Genomic DNA, 8,787 nt, shown 5'->3' on the forward strand with positions numbered 1-8,787 from the left:
GCCGCCTATCAGTGCCGCCTATCAGTGCCACTTCATTGGTGCCACATTGGTGCCCATCAGTGCCACCTTATCAGTGCCCATCAGTGTAGCCCCATCAGTGCCCATCAGTGAAGGAGAAAACGTACTTATTTACAAAGTTTTGAAACTGAAACAAAAAAAAAACATTTTTTTTTTCAAAATTTTCGGTATTTTTTTATTTGTAGCGCAAAAAATAAAAACCGTAGAGGTGATCAAATACCACCAAAAGAAAGCTCTATTTGTGGGAAAAAAATGATAAAAATTTCATTTGGGTACAGTGTAGCATGACCGCGCAATTGTCATTCAAAGTGCGACAGCGCTGAAGGCTCAAAATTGGTCTGGGCAGGAAGGTGTTTAAGTGCCCTGTATTGAAGTGGTTAAAAATTTGTTTCATTGGTTTTCGGAATTAGTTTTCAAATCGAATTCGAATAGTTTTCAAATTTCGAAAAATAATAAAGTAGACTAGAAAATAAAAAAGGAATAGAATAGATTTTTTTTTTGTTTTTGTTTTATTCTTTTCCTTTATTTTCTATTCTATTTAATTCTCCTTGGAAATTGGAAAACTATTTAAATTTAAAAACATATTAAAAAATGACTCGTATTCAAATATCTACCAATTTTTTTTTTTCGTCACTTCAGATTCATTTCAATTTGGTACTATTCTAAATGGGAAATTTGGATACATCCGAATTTTAATTCGGAACAAAACTAACTGCCCATTTCAAGATGTTCCGCTGACGTCATCCTCATCTGTGCTTCACATGGGGGGGGGGTCCCCATTTAAGGACTATAAATGGAACGTGTCAGGGTAACGAATAAGCACAGCGATGCTGTGTGAAACGCGTCTACTTGTGCCTGATTTTACCGTCCTGTGGTGTCATTCATGTTTATGGATTTTACAATGAAAAGACTATTAGTTTGGTGTGCAGCCATCCATTCCCTCTTTTATCTACCGCACGGCCAATGAGGCGGGGCCAGCACCTGTGGGAGGAGTCCATTCCCCAACTCACCTGTTTTCCATTACTCATGTAGAGCGGAGTTTTTCTTTCCCTACCAAAGTACATATACTTTAGGGGGGCCTGAACATGGGGGGGGGGGGGGGGGGGGGGAATAAAAGTGAAGTGGGAGTTCTTCTTTAACATTCCCAAAACTGAAGATGCAATTTTAATATTGGCTTCTGTCCAATATTGGCCCTAGTATATGAATGGGGACCTTGGATTGTGGGCTCCTTGAGGGTAGGGACTGATGTGAGAGAGTGTGCAATGTACAGGGATGGGGACAATTGTTGACACAAAGTGTCAGGTTGAACCAGATAGACTGATGTCTTTATTCAACCCTTTCACTACCAGAGAAGTTTTTCTTTTTTAACAGAATAAGCTCCAGCAGAATGTATCAGTTACAGAGATGAGACAAACCATTTACCACTGAGGCCCCTTTCACACTGGGGCGGTGGGTGCTCCGGTGGTTAAATGCCGCTATTTTTAGCGGCGCTTTACCGGGAATTTCGTGACACTATTCTGCTGCTAGCGGGGGTAAAAGCGCCCCTCTAGCGGCACAAAATTGGCAGTAAAGCGCCGCAAAAAAAAAAAATCAGCGTTTAACCGCCGGCGTACCCACCGCCTCAGTAAGAATGGGTTAAAAACCCTGCAAAGCGCTGCTGCAGCATCACTATTTCGGTGGTATAGCCACGTTGCCCCATTGATTTTAGTGATCAGGAGTGGTTTACACCGCTCCAAAAAGATGCTGCTAGCAGGACTTTTTTTTAGCGTCCTGCCAGCGCACCTCTCCAGTGTGAAAGTCCTCAGGGCTTTCACACTGGAGACACAGCAGCGGCTCTTTCAGGGCGCTATTTTTAACACTGTAGCGCCTGCAAAGTGCCCCGGTGTGAAAGGGGTCTGACAGGAGTGCTTACAATGATCAGTTTAATTTATGTAAAACCTTTATCCCCAAAGGAAAAAAAAAAAAAAAAGTACCAGTTACTTACCGGTAACTGTCTTTCTGGGAAATCTTCCAGGACGGCACACCTGAGAGATGAGAGGCTCCTCCCTACAGGAAACACAATCAATCGACAGCTGTTTTAAGTCCCCACCCTTCCCCTTGATCCTCAGTTTGTAGAGAAGTAACTCCTGAACCAGGTTCACAAGGGAAATCATTCCTCATAGGTACTCACCTTCTAGTGTTCTAGAATTTTCCCTCCTCCAACGGGCGGGAAGTAGGCCTGCCGTCCTGGAAGATTTCCCAGAAAGACAGTTACCGGTAAGTAACTGGTACTTTTCTCAAGTCATCTTCCAGGACGGCACACCTGAGAGGATAAACAAGTACCTCAGGCCTACCTTAGGGTGGGGCCACTGCAAAACCCTCTTGGCGAACCTTGGCTCTGCAGTGAGCTTTACCTCCACTCCATACGCTCATATGCTTGATGAAGGCATCTTAGCTGGATCATGCGGCTGATCTGCAGGTCTGCTCCACAGATGTTCCTGCCTTTTCCGCTTCAGATGCAGTATCTAGGTGAAATGGGCTCTTAAAAATGGAATCAGAAAACATGTTAAACTTGTAGGTTAGCAATGTTGCCTATCTCCACATCTAACAACCATGGCCTATTATGCCTGTAGGTGCTACTTAGAACCACTAAAAAGATAAATAAGACCTGTGTAAGACAAGGACACTACATTAATCAATAAGAGGGCCTGTCTTAACACTATCCTGTTGAGGGAAATAAAACTGCTTCCTTTTTATCTTTATGTCAGCAAAAGACTAAAGGGAAGCCTACTTAAGGGAAATAGATTAACAGAAGCTTGAACCCTGGGTTTAAGGCACGCCCAATCTATGTCCTTACTTACGCCTGAGAGCCTTCTTCAGGAGATTAAAGTCCCTAGCAGGAGTAGACTACCCATATTGCTATGTCTAGTTTTGCTAAAAGGGCAAAATGAAGGCCATGCACCGAGCCGAAACCTATTCGATCGGGTATACATCTTTATACTTCATCCTCAGGCCCTAATACTCCTCTGAACAGAGCTCTCCAAGTTCTTACTAAACAGGGCGATTCATTATCCCCTTCCTCCAGTGTCCCATAACCCTACAGGGCTTCAACCCTAGGAAATGGTTCTGGCATCCCTGAATGCAAGTGGTCAAGGTTTTCTGACATGTGGCAGCTGCAGCCCGAACTCCTGGCCCCTCCATGGAAAAGAAGGCTGAAATACAAAAAGGTGATACATGCATTAATAATATCACAAATAAAATGATCATAGATTGTGGGCACGGCACAATAGATTTAGACAGAAAGGACACAAGCATAGACAACAATGTTGTGTGCCTGAGTGTGACTAGCTAAACCAATATATCAAATATGGGAAGAGACCCAAATCTGAACCTCAACGTAGACAAACAGTCCTCATAGTCTGGTTTTCTGATGTGCTGCCAAGACGTAAAAACATTAAGACTCAAGCAAACCCTAAATGCTGCGTATTTCTTTAGTGCAGCTAGCTAGGTCATAACTGATATATAAATACGGAAAGGACAGGAACCCCCTTTACTGTTGTGCTTTACCTATGTACAGCAAAACAAGGCTATAAAGACAGAAAGACCCAAACTTCTATGTTGTGTATTTCTGACAAACCACCACAGTTATAAGATTAATATGAACACCAACTCCCGTGTTGTGCATTTCTGCTATGCCACAGGGAAAAATATGGAACACAAGACAATCCTTTCTGTCATGCACTTCTGTAGTGTAGTTCAGATAGAACCAACACTGAGAAAGGACACAAGCAACCTGCAGCATTGTGTTTTTCTGAAACAGAAAGCACCAACAAGCTTCAATCTTGAGTATTTCTGCTGTGCAACAACATAAAAGCAGACACTGAGGAAAAAGACAGACAGCCTTTACAGCTGCAATCTTTCTGGTCTGCTGCAAAATAAAACAATAACGCCATGATGAGTATTCCTGCTGTGTAGCAAAACCTCAATCAGAAGGGACAGATAAGTTTAGGGTTCCCACACCCGTGCGACCCAACCTGCGACTTGGGACTGCAAGACGCATGAGAAGTCATATACTATGGCTTCCAATGGGTACCATTTGTGTCTGTGCGACACCAGCAGTCCCTGATTCCTGGATCCACAGACCTCAAGATTACACAGGTCGCAGGGAAAAAAAAAAAACAAATAGCAATTTTCAGGTCGAACAAGTAAGGGGTCCCCAATGCTGTGACTCCCTGGAGGATTGCAGCCAACAAACCCCTGCTGTGTATCCCTAAGATGCAGAAAGGTAGATCCATGAGAAACACTGCTTAGCCTGATATACAAACGATAAGGCAGTAAATATAGGACATACAGGACACAAACATTCAATCTTTGTGTATGTCTGATGTGTAGCAATATACCAATACTGAGCAGAGAGGCCACCATCCTCAATGTGTCTCTCAGCTGAGCAGCAAAAACAAAATCAGAAAAAGACAAGCAATCTTCACTGCTGTGTCCTTTCTGATATGCAGCCAATAAGGCAGTATATGCAAGGCATAGAGGACAGACAACCTTCAATCCTGTGTATGTCTGATGTGCAACAATATAACAATTCTGAATAGAGATAGCACATGCATATTGAAGCGATTTGGCCTTGCGACTCAACATGTCAAATCGCATGGCTAAAATCAGCACAACACCACTTTGTGGTGCTACACGGATTACCAAAGGCAGTATATGTACTACACCTGGCAGGGGTTCAATTTGTATTTCTACTATGTAGCCCAACAAATTCGAACCATCAATTTTCACTGCTGCCTTTCTGATAAGGCAGTAATACAGGACACAAAACCTCACAGACCTTAATGCTGTATAAATCTGATGTGCAACAATAAAACACTATGAATAGAGATAGCACATCCATATTGAAATGATTTGTCATGCGACTCAACATGTCAAATCGCATGTTTAAACTCGGCAGCCATTGCTGTTAATAGCACTGTCTGAATCAGCACAGCGCCACGCAAATCAGGACCATCAGACTTCACTGCTGCCTTTCTGATAAGTAACCAACAAGGCAGTAAAACAGGACACAAAGCCCCACAGACAGACCTCAATCTTGTGTATGTCTGATGTGCAACAATATAACCATTATGAGCAGAGATGTCACCAGACACAATGATGTGCATTTCTGCTGTGCAACACAAAACCAGAAAGTACAGACCACCTTCACTGTTGTATTTTTCTGATCTGTAGCCAAACAAAGCAGTACCTTTAGTATATAAAGGACAGCAAACAAGCTTCAGTGCAGTGCACTTCTGATGTACAGCAATATAGACCTTATAAGCAGAGATGTCACAAATCTCAATGTGTATTTCTGCTGTGCCACAAAAACATCCCAGCAAGCACAAACCTTCACTACTGAGGTCTACTGGTGTGCAGCCAATGAGGAGTCATGGTCTATCCCTTTATGAAATAACCAACAGGCAATTTATTTCATAGGCATAGCCTGGGCTGTAGATACTAAACCTTCACCACCAGAGAAGGAACAGATCCTAAAATGGTTGGACACCCTACTATTAGTAGTAGTTGTTGTCCTACCTTACCTCCATAGACTGAGCAAACGCTAGCCAGCACATATCCAGGTGGTGCTGATTAGCAACTAAAGTCTCAATCAGCCCAGCCCTAGAGACCAATTTAAGACCTCTCTAGAAGAGGTGGTTACCAGTTTAGCCTGGGAGGTAAATAGCTATTTGCAGGCTTCAAATAATTAATTATGTAGCTCTTGCATAGGTTTGCACAGAAAATCCTCAATTAAAAGGATGTAGGGAGCGATCTATGGTGAATCGCCTTTAGATCTGCCACTGCGTGGATTGTAGCCCAAACCAATAAAAAAAGTTTCTTCTTACCTCCTACACTATAATATAAACACAGTGTAAAGGTGGAGTGGGAGGTTGGAGCTTATGAAAGTTAACTATAGCAGGCAACCCCCAAAAGGAGGATCTGTGACAAGGGAACCCCTACTGTGCCACACAGTAGCTTGGTCTCTGCCCATCCTTGAATGTTAGGTCAGCTTTTGAACATTGTGAAGCAACTTCAGATTCCTAGCAGCTGGGCTAATAGGGCCGGTAACCTAGTGCACCTGCTGACCAGGGGAGCTTCTGAATCCACCAACCACTGCCCAATTAATAACCTGTTCAGTGGTATACCTGGCCTGTAAGTAACTTTGTATCTACCAGGTCCCCTCTGTACGCTATATTCATCCCTACTAAATGTACCACAACTGGGCATGTAGGGAGAGGCTGGCAACCTACTGCTGCGATAACCACAGTGTCTCTGCTGTAAGAGGGAGCTGTGGCTGGTGGTTTTAGCAGTGGCGTCTGCGCTATTTGTATCCCGACCCCAGGTTCTGCACTGCACCAGTCAGTATATACACGGGGAAGGGGGAGCAATGGCCTACCTACCTCTTTCTCATCTGAGGTGGTTTAGGCACACTCGTTCCTCTGCACCACCTGTCCACCATACAGCTTCTCTGATGTAAGAGGGAGCTGCGGCTGGTGTTTTTAGCAGAAGCTTAAGGGCTATTTGAATCCAGACCCCAGGTGAGATCTCAAATGCCCAGGAACCCTCTGGCTGGAATTGGGGATTTTGCAGCTAAATTCCCACGGCAAAAGGAAAGTAAAGTACTCACCGTTGTCGTCTTCCTCTTTTTGCCACAGCCAGCGGGCTTGCTTTTCCATCCTTATGGTCCACACGCAAGGAGGATAGCCGCCAAAGTGCTCCCCCCCCCAACTGCTGTCCCCATAGGGAAGTCAGTCTATATACATGGGGGGGGGGGGGGGCAATGCCTTCCATTCCTCATTCCCATCTTCATATCTGAGGTGGTTAAGGCAGACATCCACCGTAGTAAACTGGTGCCTCCTCGCTCTAGAGAAAGGAGGATGTGGGCGCCTGCTCCTACTGACTCTCAGCCTTCCCTCCTGGGTAAGAACGCCGCTGCCATTTTCCCGAAGTTTGAAAATGACGCGGGTGCTTGTTGCCACGCCCTCTCCGGCAGCCCACGCGAGCTACCGGGGACCCAGGAGTCGGGGACAAGCCCCCTGGAAAGAACCGATGGCCAGCACCCCCGTCTGAACAGCCACCTGTACAGGTAAGGAGGGGGGAGACAGGATAATGGCCCCTGAAGTTCTGGGTACACCACTGTACCCAGGGTCCTTCAGCTCTCAGGGGGGCTCTTCCAATTTCTGCTGCCCGCCCTGAGGAAAAGATAGGGGAACCCCCCAGGAAGGACAAGAATATCCTACCAGACCCAGAGGCTTCCCAGGCTTGTGGTCTGGCTCCCAGGGGGAGACCACCAGCCCCAGGCTTCGGGTCATTTGGAAAAAAACAAACAGTTTCGCTGTGTAGGGAGAAACACAATCAAAAACTGAGGATCAAGGGGAAGGGTGGGGACTTAAAACAGCTGTCGATTGATTGTGTTTCCTGTAGGGAGGAGCCTCTCATCTCTCAGGTGTGCCGTCCTGGAAGATGACTTGAGAAAAACAGTGCTTCACCTGCTTATAAAGTGTAAGCTGGAGTTTGGCTTCAATTTGTTAGATGAACTAGCAGATTTAGATTTACACCGATACACTAACACACCCCCCCAGCCTGGCAGACAATGCTGCTTTCCAGAGGTGCCCCCTGTGTTCCTTCATACAGAGTGGAGGCACTCTAATGCAGGAGGTGCGTTACAAATGTTTTCATTCTGCAAATTTCCATGCACAATATTGTATGTGTTGTCGCATAGCAAAGATGTGAGGCGCCCCAAGTGGATTTAGATAAAAAAAAATTTAAGGAGCCTCAACTGGTCTTTAAAGCGGAGGTCCACCCTAAAATGGACCTCCGCTCATCGGAATCCCCCCCCCCTCCGGCGCCACAATCGGCACCTTTCAGGGGGGAGGGGGGTGCAGTTACCTGGATAATCCAGGTAACTGCACCCACTTCCGGGCTAGCGCTCTGCGGAACGAGCGTAGGTTACGCCTCCGTTCCGCAAGCGCCCGCCCCCTTCAGCAAGTGCCCCGCTGCCTGCTGGGAAACACACAGCTCCCAGAGGCAGCGGGGACCGTCCGGATTGCGCCGCGCGGCTCGCGCATGCGCAGTAGGGAACCGGGAAATGAAGCCGAAAGGCTCCATTTCCTGTATTCCCATACCCAAGATGGCGGCGGGACCCGGCAGCCGAGCGAGCGATCGGCTTCGGGTGCCGACATCGCGGGCGCGCTGGACAGGTAAGTGTCACTATTTAAAAGTCAGCAGCTGCAGTATTTGTAGCTGCTGGCTTTTAAAAAAAAAAAAAATAAATAAAAAACGCGGAGTCCCGGTGGACTCCCGCTTTAAAGCCCAACTGAACTTGGGTCTTCTATTTACTACCCTCCCCCCCCTTCCCTCAGCATGATGCAGAAGGGAACATTTCTCTTTTTTATGGAAGCAGTGGTTTCTCTGCAGAGGTCCAAACACATCCTTTGCTGGGAAAGGTAGAATTTTTCAATTGGGAAGGAGCATGAGCTTTGCCAATTGCAGAACTATAGCGCCAACTCATTAGGGGACGTAAGACCTCTGTAGAGAGACCACTGCATCCATACAAAGAGAAATGTTCTCATTCTGCAGCTGCTGGCAGGGGAAACGCTTTTCTACTTAGCTTTTTTTTTTTTTCTTTTCTTTCTGAAGCAGCCACAGCCTATAGGACACTGAACATCTCTTATTCTGATGCACCTGATATGCATTAAACCGGTTTAAACTGAGGACAAGGAGCTGGTTTTCCTTGATACTAAAGTC

The sequence above is a fragment of the Lithobates pipiens genome, unplaced genomic scaffold (genome assembly GCF_037356315.1).
Source record: "Lithobates pipiens isolate NorthernLeopardFrog02 unplaced genomic scaffold, aLitPip1_a1.2 Scaffold_28, whole genome shotgun sequence".
Taxonomy (NCBI): Eukaryota; Metazoa; Chordata; class Amphibia; order Anura; family Ranidae; genus Lithobates; species Lithobates pipiens.